Below are 24,721 nucleotides of genomic sequence, written 5' to 3' on the forward strand. Positions count from 1 at the left end.
TACGGAGTAAAAAGCAGCTTCTTCCAAAAGAACTCCAGAAGGATGGAATTGGAGAAATGCTTAGCTGATATTAGGCAGGAACTAGAGAACAGGCCTTGGAGAATTAAGAAATGTGTCTGTCATCTTGTTGTAGAAAGGCCTCTTGTGTTGCTGTTCAGTGAGGTCACTCACAACTATCCCAGTAGTTTGCAACTTTTGGATAAAAGTGTTTTACATAAAGAGCTTTTACTGATAAATGCTGTCCTCTGTGGCAGTGGCTCTGTATAATTTGACTGTTTAGTAGGAAATAAGACATTGGGGTGTCCTCTCTGGGGTCATTAGAATCTACCTTGGCTTTGGTGTTGGCCAGCCACCACATCTGAGGAATCTGTCTCTATACACCAACATATAAGTGGGATGTTGTTACCACAGAGGAGTAAAAATCAACTACTAAAGAAATTCCTTCCAAAGAAGATAATAAACTATCACCTGTGGCTGAGAAACAAGAGAGTGAGAAAATAGATTTTTATATGTGATTTTGGTTCCTCCAAATACCTTTTCCCCAATGACAAATGAGCACAATGGTTTAATTCATTAATAGCACAATTAGAGGTCTAGTTTATGTAGGTGATTCAGGTTGATTTTTCAAATTTTAAAGGAAACTTGAACTGTGATGTAGCAAAGACCCTTGAAATCATTGTTATTGCTGATGAAAGTCAGGACAAAGTCACATCATCAAAAAGTCTATCTGTCATTTTCACATCAATCAGGGAACCATATTATAATCTATCTTACTATTGCTGAGAAAGGGATATTTCTGAAATTTCTAAACATGTCTGTGTTCTGTCCTTTTAGTCCTTTTTCTCTTTGCTTGTTTTTTTTAAGTGTTGTGATCACTTGCAAACAGCTGACATTTTTGCACCATGCTGACTTTGGCATAGGATTTTACTTTTACTTCAGATGTTTCTCTTTGTTTAATGCATGGGCTTCTGAAGAAAAACATGATTGCCTTTGATGAATGGCTTCTTGGAATAACAGTTGTGACTGGTAGTATATGAGTTGCTAATATTGATCCCAACAAGCTGTAATACTTCTATGAAGTGCAAAATGAGTAGAATCAACGAATTCAGACTTCTTCTGAGCTGTAAAGTGACAGTGTTTTTCTCTCATCAAATCACCAATTGTCAGGGATTTGTTTGTTTCCTGGTAGATGCTTGTTTCCTTGAATACTCCCTGTATGATATCTTTTTAAGACATCCAGTGGTCTTATGTCTTCCCTAACAATTTCTTTTTACAGTCTGTGTACGTGATTTTCACTTGTAGGCCTCCTCAAAGAAAAATTGTAAAGAATTTTAAATCATGAAATGGAATGATTTGTAAAGGTTTGGTTAGAGGCTTGCCTTTATCTATATAAAGAAGCAGCACAAAATGACTCAGAAGAACTGGACCTCATTTGCAAAGTGGTGAATTGATGAGAATCACTTGGAGAAAAAATGGACATGGAGAAATAGTGTCCACAAAAGGGCAGATTGAACTAGGAAAGATAACACTGGTTGTGTTCACTGGGAAATTTAGTAAACAATTATTTCTGTGATTATCTTATCTTTTAATTTAATCATTTTAGGACACCATCCTTCACTGTTAATGGTTTTTGTCGTTCTCAGCTATTTGCCACTCAGCAGTATGACATCTTTTATAAATGTTCTGATATCCCATGAAATATTAGCTAACAGGAAAAGACATGTTTTTTGAGGGTAATATGGGAATTCAACAGTACCTGGAGAAGAACGAATGAAATTTATCACTTCTTAAGACAGCTGAAGATCTCAATCAGCCACCTGTTACTTTGGAAATGATTATTAAGCATAAACAGGGCCAATTTACAGCTTTTAAAGTTCATTTTCAAGCTTTAACTCGTGGTTAATATTAATTCAGTTAATAAGTCACGAATATCAAGAAACACTGAAAGGTTCAGCTCTTCATTCTCTTAAGTTCCTTCTTCCAAATCTCAGAGGACAATCCCCATGAGAACAGTGTAATTGAATTAAGAATTGGGAAGGTTACCCTATCTGGGATTTCCTCCTCTCTGTAGAAATATTTGAGAAGTTTCACTTCAGCTTCATATGAACTTTGCAGATGAACCCATTGTTTCAGGTAGACCAGTGGAAGTAACATAGTTAAAGTGCAGAAAAGACTGAACAGCATCTTCCCAGGGCCCTCCAAATATAGGATTGTAGTTAGAATTTGCTAAGTTTTCATGAAACCTAAGAAACCTCTGAGGGTTAAAATATGGACAAAGTGTATTAGGACTGTTCTGGTTCAAGCCTTCTCTCACTAAGGATGTCTTCCTGTGACTGGTCCAAGCTTAGAAAGATCAACACACATTTAGGAACTCAAGAACTCACTAACTAGTATTAGGAGCATAGGAAGAGGAAAAGAATCACTACAGGGCACTAGGAAAAGATTCTATCTTTTGTGTTTGGTATAACTTACTATGAATAGTTTTGTTTTTTTAAGGATCAATGTAAATTTTTTCATTGGAGGGGTGGTGAGAGAAAGAAGAGGTGGGGTCTTCATGCAGTATTGGAATTGCATATAAAATTCAAGCAGTTTATAGAATCTGAACATATTACTTGTTTCTTTGTAACTGGTCAGAGATTCAAATAGCATTTTTGACACAATTTCTTTGTGATGGGTCTTTTTATGGAAGGACAGTGTCGTAGGACCAAAAAAATGGACACACACATATACTGAAAGAAAAAAAGAAGTACCAGCTTCTTTTGAAATAAAGCTCTGACAAAAGAATCTAGCTAAACATTAAATCCTGTCCTCCAAATTATATCTTTAAAAATCTATAACAGGCAATAAAATTAAAATGTATCAATTAAGTAATTTTAAAATCAAAATGTTCCAATCCAGAAATATCTGAATGGAACTGTGTGAAATTATCATGACTTTCTATTAGTGTTTAGGTAGATCAGATTTTGTTAGGATTGCCAAGTCTTCTTATAACCATTTTGCTGCTTAGTAATAGCTTTTTTTAAAGGGCAATTAGGGAACATAAAAATGAGGATTTTTAAAGGGCAATAGTCATTGCAGGAAATTCCTGGCCTGATATAAATAATAATCAGAGAGCACATAAAACAAATGAGAGAACAGCGCTGGTGGGGCAAGAAGTAGTGTAATATAAAGCAGATAGATTGAATATGATATATATTCTGTGATGAGTTATTCTTCAGAAGTCAACAGAGTTATACAACTAAGCATTAAAGAATCCAGGTCTGGAGGATACAGGATGTACTTAAAGAAGCAGGATGCCTTTTAAAAAAGAATTAAACAAAAAATAAAAAAGTCTAATCTAAGAAAAAATTAATTCCAAGGGAGAAAAATTTGTAAACTTAGGCTGGTTTTGTCAAATGCAGCAAAATCACAAGGTTCTCAGAAATTACTTCCTGACCTGGCTTTTACTATGCATGTAAATAAAATAATTTGATGTCTTTGCAAAGGAGGAGTTCCTGGGGGATGAGAAGAGGAGGGTCATACTATGTCACTGAGGAGGCATAATAGCCTTGTTAATATGCAAAGCCACAGGAACTGAGACATTCTGCTTTATTGGTATCACTGGAGGGACTGCTCCAGAGACAGCTCCAGGCTCAAACAAAGCAGGCAGTGGCCTGGTGTCGTACAGGGCTGAGACTGCAAAATGGCAATTCCCCCTCCTGCATACATTAAAACCTTAAAGCCCAGGTTAGAAGTGCCAGGGGAAAAATTGAGTTGTGCTGATAGCCTCCCCTTCTGGGAAAGAAACACAGAAAATGACAGGCATCCCTCCCTTGAAATACAGATGGCCATCCTTACGAATGCAGCAAAAGCAAGGCTCTTCAATTCCTCTCTCATACCTGGAGGCAGAAGCAGTCCAGCCCTGGCTGCTCATTCCCGGGAATGAGGTTTGGGCTAAGTTTTTAAGAAACACTGATCATGTGTGTATAATTCTAGTAGCTACTTCCTGCAGCATTTCTACTTCCACATCTGGATGTAACATTCCTCTCTCAGGGCCCTGCACCCGTGCTCAAAAAGGATGGCAGAGCAGTCCCAAAGCTGGAGGCGCTACAGCTATTCCACGCACAGGGTACAGCTGAGTACTCCCCTCCTGAGCCTGTATTGTAGTGGCTTATGCTGCAATGAGAGTGGGACCATGCAGTATCTCAGCTGCAGGCAGTTGTGATGCTGCTGTCTTGTGCCCCCTCTTCTCTTCCCTACTGTCCTTTCCAAAATCAGTGGGAATGGGCAGTTTAGTCCTGTGAATCTCCACTGGTAGATATGTAATTATGAAAGCATACAGTCTTGAATAATGGATGATTCAGATAATCCATCACTGCCTTGACTGATTGTTCATCTTCCACAGGTCTTTAAATCAGATTATTTGATTTAAACCCTTGTTCAGATGTGAAAATCTAAACCAGTTTGTGCACATGCTTACAGTTAAGTGTCATGACCCCACATCTCATTCCGTATTATAACAATCTTTCTCATGATACAGTACTGTCAAAAAAGGAAGCTGGAAATGGAAGTACTGGTAATTCTGCTGAAGTGTCACTGAAGATGAAAGTGGGGCCAGATAGCCATTTTGTTGCAATTTCAGTGGAGACTTCTGAAGTGACAGGCAATACCAATTCATGTTAGGCAATACATCAGTTCAGGCTGGCAAATTGGTTTTACCCCTCTTGCAAGGAAAACCCTGCTTTGGCTGTTTTTGTTTAGTTGGTTGGTTTGTTTTGTTTTGATTTGATTTGTTTGGGTTTTTTGCCCACAGAATTCATCTGTTTCAGGTGGCATGTGCAATGGGAAAGCTGAAAATATGAAATGAAAGAATGAAGCGATGAAGATGACCTTTGTAACTCACTGACTACTACTCATACTCTTGGATATAGTTAATTGCCTTGGATATAGTTAATTTGATATTCATTGCTGCTGTCTATTTCCAAGATTCAGGACTCTGTACTTTTTTGAAGCATAAAAGGTTGAGGTTTTTCCTTTCATTTCTCATCACTTACTTCTCAGAATAAACATCTCCTTCCTGATATTTTTTTGACAAGAATTTCAGGTAGTCCTATACTACAAGAGGTTTACAAGTCCTATTGCTTTTAATGGTTTACTAGGGCAGAGAGGAGGAAATGAGGAGGGTGAGCAAACAGCAAGTGAAATTCTGTAGACAAGAATATAGCCATAAAATGTGGGCATGCAGATTTCATCTTTCTGTATTGTCTAGAAAATGTTAAGCAGCAATGGATATTGCTTTTATAAACCAGAAATGTCAGTTTTCCCTTAATATCTGTGTGGGTGTATTACTATTTCCTTTTATATTGCCTTTTATATTTGGAAGGCTCATAAGCTGGTTTTGTACTTACTCAAAGGCTGTATGAAGAATATTTCACTCATTACTGAGATGCAACTACTTCTGATGTGAGATGTGGCCATTATTTCATAGCTCACAGTGATGATAAAGCTCAAGATAAGAGGTGAAAGGGAATAGTCCCTAAACTGTGCTGGTACATACTAATGTAGGACTATTGATGACTGTGCTGATTTATGCTTGGCTCTATTTATTCATTGGATCTGGGCATTCATTTACAGGGCAAAATAATGTCAGTAGGTTGAAGTCAGAGGACAAACCATTTGACACGGTTAGAAGGAAGAGGGAAATTGAGCCATGCAATTACATTCTTGTAATTGGGCAGTGATGCCCTGAAGATTCCAGTCTTCATTACAGCCCTACATGGTCAAGAGGATCTCTGCTAAGTTTTCATTCAGCAGAGGTGCTGCACCAGGTTATGGGATTTAATGGTAGCATTCAGATGGCCACTGTTGCTATTCCCGTGGAGCAGCACTATCTCTCTCCCAACCGTTGTGACTCCATTCTGTTTGCAGAATTTCAGATGATCACTGAGCTGGAGGGTTTTCCAAGGATCACCTTGCTGAAAGGAGGGTTGGCACCTGAATCAGTTCTGAATGGTGATAAACTAATCTTTTCCGTAAGATTCCCAACCACTGGGGCTTTCTCCACTTTCTTCGGCAACCAGTTCATTTGCCATGGGATACAGGATCTGCAGACAAATGGAACTGTCAGAGTCAGCAAGCAGAAGGTGTTTGACATCAGGCTCCTAGTGCAGGAAAAAAATAGCTTGTAAACACCAAAGTTCATGGCCTCTGCTTTCCTCTGACTTTAACAATCCTGGGATTCTCTGGCACTGACTTCCCTAGGGCATTGCTTCACTAAATCCTCCCCACCAAAATTCTGGGCATTACCAGTAGCATGTGGTATCTTCTTATGATTCATCATGTGGATTTAGCTCTACCCTCTTGTTTAATTTAACCTTTTGAAATAAACATAAAGGAAAACAATGATGTGCCAGGAAGAGGACATTATTAAGTGATACTGTGTGTAATTGACTCAGCGGGATCTTTCAAGTACTTTGGAAAGAATAAAAAAGGAAGACCCAGTGGGCATTAAAAGCTGTCAAGGTTATAATCTTTGTTAGATAATAGTCCAGCCAAGCACCCAAGATTAGGGCTGATAAGAGGTATTTTAAAAATATGTGTGTATCTTTTTGAATATATTAAATTCATTTGAAACTTGTAACTATTCTGTGAGCACTCCTTCAGTTCTGAAGATGCAGGAATCTCACCCGTGGCAACATAAATCTGGAGTAACTCTGGGAGAGGGGGGAGGTGTTAATAGTGGCTGAATAAGAGTGAAATTAAGTCCTAGAGGTTTTTGTTTTTAACTGAAGGGTCAAATCCTCAGGTGCATAAGCATAAATAAGGGTATTTTCCTGTAATGTGAAGGCTATGATGGTCTGACATATCAAGTCAACTAAGGTAACTCCTGATTCACACATTCAGAAGAGCTCTGTCAATTTTACACCTTCTAAAGGTAAAAAGCTCATATAAATTTGTCTCTTGTTTACATTGAAGAAACCCTGCAAATAAATGGTACCTGTCAACGTAAATGAAGAATTATTTTGCTGAGAGGGTAGAAGTTGCCCTTTGGTGTAAATCAAAGTAGGGCTTAACCCCTTTAGACATTAAAAATAAATGAAGCAACCTTTCATCTAAAACTGCACAGCAAATCTCTTCTTTAATTTTTTTCAGTCTCCTCTTATAAAGAGAAAAAGCAAAAACATTAATGAGCTATTCAAATATTCAAACCTTGCCGAGGGAGAAAGGATCCTTCATTCATCATGAGCTCAACCTGATAAATCCTTTTTAATTAGTGTATATGTTAACATTGTATAAAGCAGCCATGAATCAGAGACCACACAGAGCAAAAGTGAAGAAGAAATACATTATGAGCAAGAGGAATTGGAGCCCAAAATATGTCTTTTTTGGCTTTCAGAGAGTATTGAAAGCATGCTTATTAGTCGAAGTCTATCATTAATAAGCTCTCAGCTATGTTCAGTCTGTTCCCCAGCACTTTGCAGTAATATGCTGATAGAAAGGGCATTTTCTGGTACCTGATAAGTGGGTAGCAAAATGAGAAAGCTGAAAGAGGGGAATGTAATGTACTTTCCTTCTTACTCCAGGTGGCAATTCTCAGCTATTCAGATAAAGGGTTGACTCTACTGGGGAAGTTCTCTGTAGGGGCCTTGTTTGTTCCTCTCCGATACGTTAGAGTCTTTGGGACTGTCAGACACTGGGGCAGTGCAATGCCATTGGAATGGCTGATTGCTGTCATTGAATAATCCCAGATTTCTTATGCCAGAATTGAGTGTACTGACACCCTTGAACCCTTTTAACTAATTGCTCTGTCTTTGACTCAGTTTCCAGTCAGCTGGAGAGACCTCATGGGAAGCAACAATACCAAACGGTGATTAAAAATATAAAGCATTCACAAACAAGGCTTAAACTGCTATTTCTTCATTTTAAAGACTGAGAACAGTATGCCTTTAGGTGAATTTGACTGCTAATTTGGGGGCCCTTGCAATCAAACTTTCTCCTGTATCAATGCTGTTAAGGTGAATCATTTGATGAAAGGGAATGTCTTATAAAATAATGGAAATCAAACAATTAAATTCCATGCAGAAGACAGTCATGAAAACAAGGTTCATAATAAAATTTTGAGCTGGCAATGTTGAAAAGCCTGTTGTACATCATTGCAAGGCACAACCTGGCAAAAGGGGCAGATTTTTGGCTGTTGTAAATTGATGTAGCTCTTCTGCTTTTGCAGAAAATTCACAACCTAAACCATGTCCTCAGTTTACATGTGAAACTGTAATGTTCATAAGGAGTGATGAGGGCAGACCACAGTGTTTAGAGAGGTCATTTCTTTAAAATAAAATCCTCTCAAGCAGTGACAAATCAGCTCAGTTGTTACAGTCTATCTCTGACTGAAGTTAAAAACCATCATTAGATCTACTCCCTAATAATTAATGTGCCTGGCAGCTCCTGCTTCTCTCTTTAAGAAATCCAGCTGTATTGCAAAACTCTATTTTGCACATAGGTGGTAGCTTCTATCAGAGGTAGGAAAAGCAGTTTCTAACATTTAATTTTTTTGCGCTTCACTAATGTTCTTGCTGAGCTGTTACAGAGTATTTTCCTGTTAGGCCTGGATGAATACATGAAATGAGATTTGGATGTGCATTTGCCATATTTTAAAATAGTTTCCCTAGGATATAATCGAATTCCTTTGGTGTCTTGCTCCCTGCCATCTGTTACATCATCATAATACTGTAACATTTTTAGCAACCCTGAGTTTTAGAAGCTTGACTGACAAGGTTCATGATCTTAGAGGCTGTGACTGAGAAGAACTTTATAATTCTTCACTACTGATGTGTTAGGAGAGCTAACTAAGACTTATCATGCTTTCATATCTTTCTCTCACTTATTCATCACTCTTTGTCACCAAAACTGTGATGAAGCCGATGTTGACAGACACTAAACACACTGGGATTTTTCTGTATAAGACGGGGCATTGTTTGAACACAGCAGAAATCTTATATTTCACAAACCTGAGAAAAAACCACTCAGAAAATCAGTGATATGAACTCTTTTGGATTTAAAACTATGCATGTGTATTTGTACTCAACTTCCAATCATTCAAGAGAAAGCACAAGCAAACCCCTCCAGGCAGACATCTCATGGAACACATCTGTGAACAAAGGTGGCACACAGACCACCTTCTGCTTGTGAGGAATAATTAAGCAGGTCACCAAAACTGACAGTCAAATGGTACTCTTAAGTGGAAGTTTCTCTTTTAGAAACAGAGGATTCGTGCATAGGACTTTACAGGACAGCAGGCTCAGATCTATGCTGACCATCAGAGCCAGCTGAGATGAGGTATTTGTGAGTGCCAATAGCATGCCAGGACAGGCACTCAAAACAAAGCATGTGGGTGCACACCAGGGTTTCTATTTCCTTCCATAGTCAACTATGCACACAGAGGAAGAAAGGGAAAAAAGCAGACAGAAGCTTGGAGACAGGCAAGAAAAGAAGATGGAGGCACATGAGTGGAGACAAGACATGAGTGTGTTAGATAGACTGTAAAGCAAAATGACTCAGGGATTTGAGACATGGAAGGGCAACTTGTGCAGTGCCAGAAAGGCTTTTCTGGTGCTATGAAAGTGAGGAGCAAAGAAAGGGTGCAGCTGTGTAGTTTACAGTGATACCATGGCAGCATATAAGGTGGCACTGGTCCTTCGGACTCTTCAGCACTGCTGCTGGGCACCAGAAGGAAAATCCAGAGCATGGGAACAGTGGGTCTGAAGGAGAGCAGTGATGGAATAGGGGGAAATTTTAGATCAGGTCAATGAAAATGTACAACAGCAAAGTCTGAGAGAGAGGCATATCTTAACTGCAGTACTGGAAAAAAGCACACATTATAACTCACATTAACAGTGCTGCTTTTAATCCATCTCTATCCCACTCAACCTGGGTTTAAAAAAATATAATAGAGGTGAAGAGTGCTTTTTCCTGGAATCTAAATTATCTGGGATAATCTGTGTTAACGGGCCATGGGATGGCTCATAAAAGGAAGATATAACAGATATGGCTCAGTTAGTGAATTATATAGTGCTCCTTTGCAATATAGAAAATTCATAAAGAGGGTGATTAGGGGCAGCGGATGGAAATCAGAGGAGACAGCAGTTTTAGAGCTCTCATGCTACAGAAGCCTGCTTCTCACAGATGGATTTGTTGTCCTTTATTTGGAGACTCTGTTAAGCTTCAAACTCCATAAGAAAAAGTCAAGTTGGTCCATGTTTTGAAGACTGGATAAGAAATGTGGGTCTGCTCTCATTTATTCTAAGGCTTTTTTTTCATGATGGCACTAAAGTGGGCTATAAAGCAAGCATAAATGCAATTTATGTCCATTACATATAAAGAGGGATGAGTTCAAATGGTAATCCAGCCATGTATCATCACGTCGCAGAACGGTAAATGGCATCCATTATGGGACTGTGACTGTCTGAGGCACTGAAACCTCATCGTATCTGAGACATCAGTGAGAGAAGGTTTGGGGTTTTTTTTATCTCAAACTTTCCCATTGACTAAGAAATCTTTTTTTTAACTCTCACTCTGTTATTTTCTATTATATTCCTCCAGTACCACTTTAGATTAACAGCCTGGTTAATTAATATGGAATCCAAGTGAAAATGCTATAGGAGTACTGGTACCGTTCCCATTAATAGTGGAGGGGTTCATCAAAATTAACATTATTACAGTAAATACCAAGAAAATTAACTGTGATTGGCTCGTTATTTTAAATTGTGCTCCCGCCTGCATTTGACTCTTCTAGAAGGCTGTATGGAATAGGTATGGTGATGATTCAGGACTTGGAGTCAGAAATAAAACAGAAAGCACGATGAGCTGTGATCAGTGTTAGAGAAAGTCTTCTGTCATATCTCAGGTGCACTTCACTATAAGGTAGATAAATAAGACTCGGAACCCTCCTTTCCTCACATCCCTATCCAGTATATCTAGGATGTTTTGGTAGTACCATAATAGAAATTTTGACTTATCAGAAAATGAGAAGAGGCTCCAATGTAGGAAACATCTCTCTGTGTGCAGTGTCACAGTTGTATTAGGAAACAATTTCTATACCAACCAGCTGTGAGTCTAAATTTATGTGATGATAGTGTATAAAAAAGAAAGTTAAGGTAAAATTGATTATCACATGGACTGACTGAATATAGCCAATTGGAAAAACAGACCTTATATTCAAATCTTCTGTGTCTTTATTCTGTATACTGTTAATCCAAAAATACTTTCAATCACAATTACAAATATATAGATAATATCTTTTTGAATAGAAGTACTATTTCATCTCATTCTTGTTGAGTGTCTAACACAAAAAGCAAACAGGTTGTGTTGTGGTTGCCTGTTTTACAGAAACCTAAGCAAAGGACTCTAGCTTTGTCCACTAGTAAAAAAAAAAAAAAATGGAGTCAAATAGGCCAAGTCAAGGAGTATATAAACCCCAAAATATTCAAGAAAGTGAGAGGAAAAAAAAGGAGCTTCAACTCAGAAAGCATACAAGATATGAAGACCTGCAGAAAGATACCCATATTGCAGCAGCAACAAAATTGTGCAGAATCATGAATGCCCAGATTTGAACTTTGCAAAATTAATTGCTGTTTTCCACCTCTCATTTTCATGTTGAGGAAAAGATGAACAGTCACCTGAAGTATTTGTAACTTTGCTTAACTGGAAAACTCAGTGTTACAGAAATGAAAATCACAGGGCAGTTGGAACCAGATGGTTTTCAAGATCCCTTCCAACCCTAACCATTCTGTGTTTCTATGTAGGAAATTAAACACTTGATGTAGAAAAAAGTAATGGTAATTAAATTAAAATTATGCAAATAATGGAGGAAATAACATACACATATATGCTTATTGAAGACATTGCAGCAATGACCCCTGCATCAGAGGTTGGAGGCATTATTGTTACAAGTAAAATGTCAAAGACTAAGATACATCCCAATTTATTGGTACCATCACGAACTTTAGTGGAGCTGTTCTGATTTATATCATTTTGAAATCTCACTGAGAAGCCGGGGTGTCGAAAACAGAGGTTGCACAAACTGAAAGTCCACAGCAGTTTGGTTCAGTAATGTCTGTGCTCTTTCTCAGGTGTGAATTTTTCCCCAAAGCCCCTGTGGTGTCCTTAGTCCATTGACACTTACTGAGAAGTGTCTCCAATCTGCATATCAATGATGCAGTAAAAAAAAATAATAGAAAGAAATCATAGTTATTCCTGAATTAACTTTGGGTTTCATTTTAACATTCAGGTTTAACAAAATGACTCTTTTTATAAAGAGGTTTGCTCTTTTTCTTGTTCTAAATTACATTTTTTCAAAGAAAGAAATGAGTTTTCTGCTTCTGTTGAAGTTGAAGCAGAGACGACAAAATGAACTCTGTCTGGCTTTTAACAGGAAACCTTATATTTGAAAATACCATTCTGAATAGAAGCCGGGAATTTGTACACACTCATTTATCATAGAGGTCATGAAAGCAGTACTATCTGGAGAGAAGGGATGAAGTATCTCAGCAGTGATATTGCTGCAAAGTGCAGCTAAACATGGGAGATTTTGGAAGTTTATTACCAAGACAATTTTTTCTCTTCTAAGGCTTGCTGTGTATCACGAGGATATGTGTCACTTAGCTGGCACAGGGATCTTTCATTTTGTTTGTTGCCACTAAGCTTGCTTTGCATCTTTAAGGGAACCAACAAAAACTAACAAACAAATTCATTAAGGTCAAATCTGCTCTGCTGGAATCACTGCTCTCCTAGAAAACATTTAGGGGTTTGAAACAGGAAGTTAAAAATGTGGTAAATGGGGCTATTGACTAATGCAGTGAATGACTCACAGGTTGGATAAAGTAGCATGGGGTGGGGGTTGCAACTGTCTGGATGTGACAGTGACAGCTCAGTTTGTCTATGCCATAGTTCATCCAGCTGTGATAATGATTGTCTTTCTTTCAGAGGCTGCTGAAGGGCCCTGGTTAGTTTATTAATGCACATGACGACTTTTCAGCATCTCCTGAAAGCACGACTGTCATTTACAAGGCACACAGTTCTTGGTGTCACATTAATTTGCAGCAATAAAGGACTGGGCTGCATATGTCTGACATGCTACATCTGTAAATGTATGCACAGAGACTGCACGTTTTGTGAAAAAAACCTCAAATCTCTCTTTAGCCCCATCTATTAATTAATTAATATTTTTAAAGGACTCAGAGACAATGTAACATGGAAAACAGGCAACGTATAGTTCTCTATTCTGACTAAATGCTGCCTCTGATAATCAAGGGGGGAAAACAGGAGGATAGTGGTGAGCTTCTACACCATTATTTAGCATATAAAATGGGTTTTCCAGGGAAAAAAAACATTTTATGAAGAAACCTCTTAATACAAAATAGCCATCTTCTACAACTGGGTATGCACATATATACACATCCCTTTGTAAGTATGAAAAGGTGAGCAGGAATCTGCAAAACATACCTCAGTTGCCCAGGAGGATTACTAATATCAAAACTTATACATTAGTATCATGCTAATTGTGATACTTGCAGCTTGTAAATCATCTTGCTGCATCAAGCTGAATGAAAGAATTATAAAAAACAGAGATAGGAGAAATGGGATTTGTCCCCTAACAATAGACTTTCAAAAAAATATAAGGACAACGTGCTAAACTGCTAAGATTATTCTGAATTGGCTGAGTTACTCTGATTTCTACCAGGTGAATCTGGTCTTTAAAATTAGGGAGGTGGGATTTTGACAGTCTTTTCCAAAGCACAAGCTATCAGTGAACCTAAGCTGGCTCCTGTGAGTCCACCCTCAGCACCTTCAGCTACAGGCTTAGCATCTTGCCGAACGGAGCCAAGTACACACGTAAGCAGTGCGTTGGATTCGGCAGAGTTCCCTGCAAAGGCACAAGGCTGATCCATTTGAAATGAACATCAACATTTTTTGCTGCTGGCCACGGGATCAAAATGCTCTTTTTGGGGAGGGGGTCAGGGCAGTCACTTTCTGTCTTGCCGCTCCAGTGAACAGCATGATCCATATGTGATGGAGGCCATGCCTGTTCCAAGGACAGCTGGACCTCTATGCAGCTCCCAGAGGAGGTCAGAATGAGAACCTGTGTCCTTTTCCTCCAAGCATACTATCATGTTTCATTTGAAGGAGAATCAACACATTCTGAGGTAAAGCTGCTATCACCCTTGTGAGCCCGAATATCAGCAATGCAGCAATTTATGGTTTGCCTTAGCAGAATCACATATAACCAGAGCAAATAATTACATATATTTTCTCATGTTCAAAGCAAAATATTAGCATAAAATCTCATCTTTCTTTCGTACATCCTCTTCAGGTCCAAAGATGATGAGGGTGAAGTATCAATTTATCAAAATCCCTCAACTACTGCGCAATTAACTTGAACTGAACAAGTGAGATTTTTCCTGTGATTTTGTATTACAGTCAACGTAAGTATGAAAGGAAACAGTGTAAGGAGAATATGTGATGTGATAAAAGTTAATATTCTAGAAGATAATGAGATGTAAATTGCTAGTTGGAACAATACCTAGAGGCTCAACTCTTCAAGTGTTGGGTTTTTTTGCCAAAGATAGGGGTATTTTTTTCTATTAATAATTTTCAATTCTTGAGCTCTTTATAAAATGGATCAGTAACAAAATGCCTTTTCAAAGGGAGAAACTGAACGAAAGGAGATATAATATACAGAGCTCCTTAGCAGACCTGATAATCATCACAATACCTAGATTCCCTGAGTTCTGAAATATGATGGCTTTTACATAATGTACAGCTTGATAGGCATTAAATACTGACCATGTGGTTGGAACAGTAGTTTGAATTCAGAAATCATCCTTCAGACAAAAACAAATAGTCAGGAAGCTATCCTATTCAAAGGGTGACTCACACATCATATCACTTTTGCTCTACATGTTAGCCTAGTGTTTAAGAAATCAGACTGTAAATACTCAGGTTTCTTTATTTAAATGAGCAGGGGTTGCTTATGGGTAGATGTAATTTAGGCATTTTCTGCATTTCCAAGGGGTTTATACATCTTAGCTAGACATAGCCTTCTTTCAGGCCTAGAAGTGTGGTCTGGGGACTAAAAAACTGGATTTTAACTGAGAAGACTTGCATCCTGTTCCTGGCTGAGCCATGTGGCAGCTTCGTATTTGATAGTGCTTTCCTAGGACAACCTTACCTCATCCTCTTGCTTGCCTCAAGACAGCTACCTCCATAGGAGCTACCTCCTCCTAGGTATATCCCTATCCACACAGCTCTGTCATCGCTTTCTGGAAGTTTGCTTTTCTATCCAAGTCCCAGTGCAGTCATTTTGATTTCGAATAGTTTTGAGGACTGACTAGTCACACTGCATCAGTAGCTGTGTCTTCCTGAACACTTCTGATCCTCTGCAGGCATAATTACAGTAGTCCAGTCAGGCATCCTGCCACAGGCGAATGTCACTATTGCTTGGCCTCAGAGCAATTCAATGACAATCGCTGGTCTTTTGCTGTTAATGGCTAAAGAAGATCTTTCCTAGTTCTTCTTATGGGGTCCTGTCATTCAGAGCAACAAGTCTAGCACCTCTGCAAATGGCTTTGATGAGCTGTAGTACAGAGTTACATTGGACACGGGCACGTTGGCTCCCTAATTTGTGCGTAGAGAAAGCTAGAATAAAACATTGTTTGCACTTACATGTTTAGTGATTTAGTGTTTGCAAAGTGCTTTATGATCTATGGTGCTGTACCACTGCTGTTCTAGATAAGTGCTGCCACAGACAGAAAATGGCACTTTTCTGTTCCAGTCACTTGGGGACAAAGTAATAGCTGCAACTGTGTCTCTGGGTCTGCAGAGTGTTCTGCAGCAACCCTCCCATCTGGGATGCTCTCATTGTTAATAAGAATAAGTTGTTGCTTGAAGAGAGCTTTGCTTTCCTGTTTTTTAGCCTGGCTTCTCTTACCTGTCTGAAAATATCTCCTAACTGCCAGCAAGGCTCTCAACTCAATATTGTGATGAAATGTCTTTTGCTGAAATTCATACCGTGGATAAAGGGTTCATTTCTGCAGGTTGAGTGATTTTTTTAATCTTGCAAAGGGAGAGGTGAACTTCGTATTTTAAAATAAATGCTATGTAGCATTGTCCTCTGGAAAACTGTGGTTCTCTGTACTACGTACAGATGGTTAACTACATGAAAGAATATATTCATTTCCCCTACTGCTCCAGACACTCGGCTGGCAGGAGAACTAACATAGACATGTGGAAAAATAAAAAACTTAAAAAGTTATTCTGTCCTGAAGTCTGAATAAAAGAAAGAAAAAAACCTGAGCCCCTGTAGCAATCACCCATTTCAGATCCAAGTTCTGGTGACTATTGTGATTTCTTTTTTTTTTAATTACTTTAGGGTGATTTTTAAAGGTTTGAGTTTACAAGCCAAAACATACAAAAAGTCTTGGCACTTCAACTGTGATAGAAAAATCTAGCGGTAGGAGACTTTCCATTTGACGTGGGTCATACTTTTCATTCAGACTTGGTTCACACATTTGTATGCATAAATAAATAAATAAATAAAACCCAAAAGGAATGAAAGAGAACTCATTCTGCTTTAAGTGCCACAAATAGAATGCTTTGACCTCATTTTCACATTTTATTTCAGGTTTTTGAATATTTTTCAGTTCTGAATTACAGATAACATATTTCAGTGAAGTCATTTGCATATAAAAATTAGCATTTTTCAATGGGAATAAAATCTCTACCACTTCTCTTTAGAGGTGAATATTCACCATAAGATGACTGTCATCCTAGCCAGCAATGGGGACAAAGTCAGACACCTCCAGCTGAACTCATAAGTCTCTAGAATAAGAACGACATCTCCACTACCTGTGGTAGCTAATAAAAAGACAGATTTCCAAGCTCACCCCTGGACAGGAATACCAGAGCCAGCTCTGGTGTAGCTTATTGCTCTGTAACTGCATTGCTCTCTTATATGTAGTATGCAATGGATACAGGTTATCCTTGCAGAAACCATCGTGATTTATAAGCAGCTGGATTTTACTGACACATCTTAAGTGTGGGTGTTTCTTTAAGAAACAAGTTAATAATTCTTCCTGGTGATTTAAACACAGCTTTAAAATTACATATGAATGACTACCAGTACCGTAATTTTGTGGGAGGAGCTTCATCACCTTGAGAGTTGTAGTCTGAGGGTTTTCTCCATGGAAGTATGGAAAAGGATAAAATATGACGCTTTAGCATCTTGCCTTGAACTTCCTTTTTTTCCCTCCCCTAATAATAGCTGCAAACAGCATAGCTGAAGGATCCATCACACATTCATCACTTCTTTCTTCTGCAGTACAGAACTTTGCAGCTCTCAGACACCAATGACATTCCAGCCTCCAAGGTGCTGTTAGTCACAGGTGACAGGAGCAAGTCCCTTGGTGAGAGGAATTGTTGGGCCAGTGCTAACATGGCTGCATGGGTCAGTGCTAGGTTTAGACTCGATGAGCACTGGCTTCTCTTCTCACCTCTGCTGACACCCTGCATGTAATTTCCTTGACTTCCTACCTGAAACATATTAATGGTGATATTTACAGCTGTCTGCTTTTGGCATAGAGAAGCAACAGCACAGCTAGTACAGGGATTTCCTGTAAACTCAAGAGCATGAGGTCAAGTTGAGCTGTGGCCTTGAGATGTAGGCAATCCCTTTCTCGTCTCCCCTTTCCATGTCCAGCTAGATACTTGGGCTCCAGAGAGTAGGGTAGGACAGAAACTTCAGGCCATCTCTAGGCAAAGCTTCTTATCCTTCGACTTTTTTTTTTTTTCAGAAAGTATCTTTTGGATATGTCTTTTGACAATACTTGTTTTCCTGTCAGTATGAACAGTACTTTGACCTTAGCTGTAGCCAGCTGACATAAGTCAGAAACCAAGCCAACACAGCAGCCCCTCAGTGCACTCAGAGCTCTGTTGCTCCCACAGTGCCTCTCTACTTGCATTGATTCATCATCTGCCCATCTCTAGTTCAGAGCAGCCAGAGCTGCTAAAAACCTCTTTCTGCCTGTGGCTGTATTTTTGCAGGCTGTGATCATCTCAGATCACACACACACACACAGGTCAGAAGGCAGAGCATCAAACCCTCCCAAAGCCCAAGGGTGCTACAAGTGACAGCAGTGACAAGCCAGAGTGCTGCAGGATGGCCCCTGTGCCACAGCAGGACAGAGAGGAGAGCTGCACTACAGAATATCTCTCTGGTAAGAGCCAAAAGCCAGCTCCTTGATGCTACTTGCAGATTCCACATGCTTGCTTTCCAAAGAAAAGCAACAAAGTTTGTGAAGGGACTGGAGCACAAGTCATCTGAGGAGTGACTGAGGGAGCTGGAGGTGTTTAACCTGGAGAAGTGGAGGCTCAGGGGAGACCTTATCACTCTCTAAAACTATCCAAAAGGAGGTTGTAGACATGTGAGGGCTGATCTCTTCTCCCAGATAACAAGTGATAGGTCAAGATAAAATGGCCTGAAGTCGTTCCAGGAGAGATTAAGATTGCGTATTAGGAAACATATCTTCACAGAAAGGGCTGTCAAGCACTGTAACAGGCTGCCCAGAGAAGCAAGAGTCACCATCCCTGGAGGTATTTAAAAGGTATGTAGATGTGGAACTTGGGGAGATGGTTTAGTGGTGGACTTGTCAGTGTTAGGTTTACAGTTGGACTCATAATCTTTTAGGTATTTTCTAACCTAAATGATTCTATGTTCTATATGTCCCACCTGTATTCACCTGCTTGTTTTTTCTAGATGAGTTTATGAGGGAGGAGAGACCTTGTGTGATGTGGCTCTGGTTCAGCGAGGGAGGCTGGAGCCTCTATCCTACCTCATGTCTCAGCTCAGGCAACTAATCCTCCTATCCTACAGAATTAGCACATATAAACCCACCCTTTTACAGATGGGTTCCAAAGTTACAACTCCAAGCCACTGAATCTAAATGTCTAGGCAGCTGATTCAGAGGCTAAAAAGAGTGATAATAGAAGGTTTGCCCATGGTGGAAAAGGAGCAGGGATGTTACCCCCCAACTACAAGTTCTGACATTGAGTAGTCTTTGGAGGGAACACTTTCTTACTCTTCGACATGGTTCTGCAGAGGCAGTAACTCAATATTACCAGATGTTCAATCCAGATGTTGTGTTTATTTTCTTTATTTAGCAATAGGTAAAGCACCTCTTGAGCAATTCCTGCCACCCTAGGGATGGGACAGCTTCAGGGCTGCTCCCCGTTTCAGGGGACATAGTAGAAGCATCAACTAAAACACATGAATTGCCCCCAAAAATGTGAAATAAGGTTACTTCTAGATGTCGAGGGCTGGCTTTTGCTCTCTACAGTGCTTCAGAACCATGGAAGGTTTATACTACAGATAGACACTGCAATCTGGCTTCCTTACTTTACCATACCAGCTCAGCTAAAAGCTCCAGGTCTAGTCTTTCATTAGGCTGCCATCCAAACAGAGGCTGACAAGCCCCAGTGCCTCAGTACATTTATTTCCCCTACCTGTTGCACAAGAAGGAGGAGGAAAGAGTTTCCTAATAAATTCCCATTTCTTGTCACCTGTGTTCCTCTGCAAAGGGAAACCTACAACCTGATGCCCAGCATGCCAGCAGCTCCATCTTGCATTCCATCAAATGCCTTCTGCGCCTCTGTTATCCTGAGTGGTATCTTAGGGACAAAGTATTCCCAAAAGGGGAGATAGGAATTCCATAACCATAGAGAAACTTAAGACTTTGGCTCACATCCTTGGAAAATGGCAGATCTTTGATTTTTTTAGACTATTAACAGACAGAGGCACTCAGAGACTAGCCTATGTTGCACAGCTGAGCCTGCTCTCACCTGAAGGTTGTCAAGGCAGGCGATATACAAGAAGGTAGACGTATCAGGTACAAATACTAAATATCTTGGACCAAAGAGAATGCAGTTAGCCCAGAACACGGGTGATGGAATTCAGGTCTGTCTGCACACATGCACAGAGGTGTCTTTAAAACACTATTATCTCACAATTTTCTGAAATTATTTTCCCAAGGATTCGTTTGACTAGTGATATGCATTATAAGGCAAGGACCCACAAAGGCTCATCATAATGATTTTTATCAAATCTGTGAAACTGCCTGAGGAACAAGTGTGGGTGGGCTGTAAGGAACAAAACTTGCTGAAATTTGAGACCAGACATGCAAATATTAAACTCAAAAATCATTCTGTCATTGAATTTTAGTGGTTTAATTTGCCACAGGAAAAAAATGTTATAAAGGAGTAGACATCAAAAATATCAGAAGCTGAGCATATGGGAAATTAGTATAGAAGGAAGTGAAGTATACATACATGTCACATACATATTACATATATATATATATATATATATATATAAAACAAGGTTACTTGGGAGGTTTTTCCTGCAGTTTCTCCTCTCACTTTACTGTTGCTATTTACATCAATATGAAATGGGACAGCTTGGGATTCATTGAGGTAGCCTCATTGCTAGGAGAGTAGCAAGCACTGCATTTCAAATTGCCCTCAGTGGCAAACCCCTGCATTAAAGTAATCACACAGGACTTGAGCTGAACAAGCAAAATGAAGAGGAAATGCAGTAAATCTTTTTTATATGAAGGCTTTACATGATGCTCAAATACTATACAAAAGATTTTAATGAGAAAAGTAATGCTCCTATTGTGAAGCAGCAACTCAAATATTCAATCAAGTAAGAAAAGGACTTTTCCACCTCTAGAATTACTTGTGCTAAACGAAGATGCCTGAAAATGTTCAAGTCCCCTTTTCCCAGCTCTGGAATTCAAGTAAGGTGTCTAAGGGTAAGATTCTCAACTGGCAGATATCTGGACAGCTCTGCTGACTCTGAGAAAGAGTTTGATTTTCACCAACTGGAACCGTTTTTTGCTGTTCATCCATTGCATTTTGCTGCTCTGAATGTTGATTGTTTAGGATTGGGAAAAGAGGACACTTCAAAAAGAAGTGGTTCAAGAAGGAGGAAGATAGCACAGAAAGAAGAAGTTGAAGATCCTGCTGGAGAAAAAGATGTCATATGTGGAGGAGATCATGGAGATCAGGAAGATAAATACTGAGGGACAGTTGGTGAACTGATCTGGTAGTGCCACCTCCCAGTGTGGAAGGGAAGTTGAGACCTGGTGAATGCAGTGCTGGGGGACAGTAAGGATGTGAGCATATGTGTGACAAAATCAAGAAAGGTAAATGCTCTAATCTTAAGTAACTGCCAGTATACAGTGTCACTGTGGGTGGTGGTTGACTCTGTCTCACCCATGTCAAAGACTTCATCCCAATGAGTCTTTACAATTTCATTGTCCTGTATATAGCTTAGAAAAACTTGCTATCCCTCCAGAGCTGTCCCACTCCCTGTGAAAGGGATGAGCTGAACTGTTAATGCAACTCAGAGCACAATATTGAACTACACAGTCCATTAGAAATACATCAGTTAAGTCTTTTTCTTTTCTTGTATGTCCTCTTTGGGTGGTTTCACACTGATGCAATTCATTGAAAATCAAAATAAGTACAACCCTACACAGGGAAAAAATTGCATTTGAAGGTTTCTCAGAGACTCAGTGGTGACCAGCACTGATAGATTACTTTATCATCCTTGAAAGAAATCTTCTTCACTCTTTTGGCAGCTTTGTCATTCAAGTGGCAGAAAGAATTCTGTTTTCCTTTCAGCAGGTGTTAGTACAGTTATATCAAATCCTAAGCATGGGAGAAAATAACCCACACATCCACATATATGCACAGTGCTCCCACCCTTCCCCCATCTTCTTCAAAGCTCAGCAGCAGAAGGGATCTGACCTGAAATGTCACAGCCAAGTTGTTATTTCATGCCCTGTAAACATGTGCCAGATGACTGCATCTTTCCCTCAGGCAGGAGGATGGATGGAAAATATTGTTTCTTCACTTGCTAACAAACCTTGGAACTTAGTGTGCTTCTCCCTTCAAACACCAAATCTGCTGCTTTGTAGCAGATTTCTCATCTTCTCTTCACTCCTGTTAAAGATGTGTCTTTGGGCTGTGAACATTGGCACTACCGGGAAGACCTCAAGATTTCTTTAGGAGGGACAAGAACCAAATTGAGTAGGTCTCACCAGAGGAAATGTCACTTAAATGTCACATTTGCTCTTTTCAGGCCTAGCCCTTCATTTGTCAAGAAAAATAGGAGCTTGTTGGAGAAGAAAGAGGTTTCCATGCAGATAAAGGGATGTCTTTTTGAATGAGATATTAACACACTTGATGGATGAGCCACAGTCATTTGAGAGTTTGATTTATGAATGATGAAATGTATATTCACCTTTGAAGGCCCCTTCAAACTTTGCTTGCCTTGGCTCTGATACTGTAGGTACATTGATGTTTATGTATGACTATTTTAAAGTGAACTAAGAGAGATTTTAGCTTTCTTCAGTCTGTAGGTTTACAGCTGAACCATCCAAGCAGTGAGAAGTAGAGGACCCATCAGAGCAGCTGGGATGGCCAGATGAGAGCAGGAAAAATTAGAGCCTTTCCAAGATAAGGTGTTCCTTACCATGAGCCAGGGAAAAAAAAGTCTTTTAGTTTCAGAGGAGGAAAAAAGAAAGACATTTCTCACATACTGAAAAGTAATAAATTGAAAGAGCTGGATTTCTTACAGCAAACTGAAGTAATCTCTGTTTAACTATAGCAGCTGTGGGACTGTGTCCTGGAATCAGGGTTATCTGATAGCCTCAAAGTTTCTGATAGTAATTCAGTCTTGATCACGGAAATAACAGAGGACAAAGGAACCCTACAGCTGAGAGACACAAAGCAACGCTCAGGTTTAAATGCTGTTATTTCTTATGTGATTTTGATAGTCTGTACAAAACTCCCTCATTACCTTTTTTGTTGACTTATTTCTGAAAGAACCACTCCACAGCGTGTATATTTGTGCTGCTTTGAAGATACCAACCTATGGGAAATTGAGTCCATGAAACTTTGAAAGACCCTTCTCCTTTGGGTGACAAGACTCAAGGAAGGCCAGAAATCAATATAATAGAGTTGAAGAAATGAAAATTGGAGATTCATACACCTGAGATCATGGTTTTTCTGGACAAGTGTATCTTTCTTTCAGATGACCCCAATCCACTTATCTTCATACCCTCTTGAAAAAGTTACCCAGAGACAGGAAAAACAGGAGGTCAGTTTTCCTTCCTCCTTTGTATTGTACACATAATTGATATTTTTGTCATTTGTGTCTGCTTGCAAAATTGTCCATCAAGGTAATTTGAGATTCTTGACTTTATTTCATCCAAAATTGAACTGTAATCTCTTTTATTAAAAAGCCCTTTACAAACACACTGTGCACATAACTGCAAAATTCCAACTTTTCATTGAGCTAGTCAGCTACAGCAATTAACTACTATTATTGTGCATAGTTAAAACATAGAAATCTAAGCTTTAGATTTCTGAATAAAGCTGAAAACACCCATGCTTTCTGTATTAGGGAAATTTTACTAGTACTCCTTCTTAGTAAGCATTTTTAATAATTTTTTTTAAATTTTTTTCCCACTAGAATGTTAAGAGGGAAACAAATAAGAAATTGTCAATTATTTCTAAAATATACAAAGACATAACACTAATTTTAAAATCATATTCCAGCAAAACATGTATTTTAGGAAAGATGATATCCTCTAGATGTATTTGTATGTCTCTGCTCTCCTGTATTGCTCTTTCACCTTTCTGAAAGAGAGATGGTTTCTGCATTTCTGACTGTATTTTACCACAACAGTTGGAAATAATACAATCTGACAAGTTGTCCCTGAGCTGACTTCAATACATAGTAAAAGTTCTTTGCAGCAGATGACATTTGACAACATAGATAACCTTAGCACAATAAGGAGATGTGGACAGATTCTCCAAAAATACAAATTAGTATACCTCCACTGAAGAAAAAAGAATTATGTCTATTTACATCAGCAAAGAAGCTGTGTGATACAAAAACACAAGTTGTTGAAATTACTATTTTCTTGAATTATTTGCTGTAGCTTAAGAAAAGGAGTAAATAAATTCATTATGAATATCTTTTCAGTATGACTCAATGCCTTAAGTAAAATATTTATAAAAGGTCTAGGAGTCTCATCATATTCTGGTTGGATAGAGCAGAGAGTGCTCAGACACTGTGAGCCAGGCAGTAACACTCCCAACACAATCTATGTTTGCTTCCTAAGGTGACTAACATCACCAGCAAAGATTAAGTGTAATGATGGGAGAAGCTTTTGTTTTAGCAGCCAAACTGTGACAGAGGGCAGCAGGCACAAACTTAATTCTGTCACACCTTCCACTTGCTGTTAAAAGGGCTTAGCACAATATGTGTGATGTGTTATGACGTTTTAAAGCATTTTCTTAAAATTCAAAGACAGATGCCTTAGTTGTGTTTCTTTTCTAAAGTTTTACACTCTGAAGGATAAATGGTATAACAGAAAAGCACCATTTGTTTCATATGCAGATAATAAAGCAGGGGTAGTAAGGAGCAGCTTGCATCCAAGAGACATTTAGTTTCAGGGATTGTGGTTAGCAACGAACTGTTATGGACCTAACAGATGAAGATGGACCCCATTTGATTTGTTTATTTTGGGTAAAACCGTGCATTACTTCTAGACTGTGAACGTCTGGAGAATCCTGCCACAGAGTCAGTGGCACAGGCTTAGACAAATGGCCTTATTAT

The sequence above is a fragment of the Lepidothrix coronata genome, unplaced genomic scaffold, assembly GCF_001604755.1.
Source record: "Lepidothrix coronata isolate B3197 unplaced genomic scaffold, Lepidothrix_coronata-1.0 Scaffold8, whole genome shotgun sequence".
Classification (NCBI taxonomy): domain Eukaryota; kingdom Metazoa; phylum Chordata; class Aves; order Passeriformes; family Pipridae; genus Lepidothrix; species Lepidothrix coronata.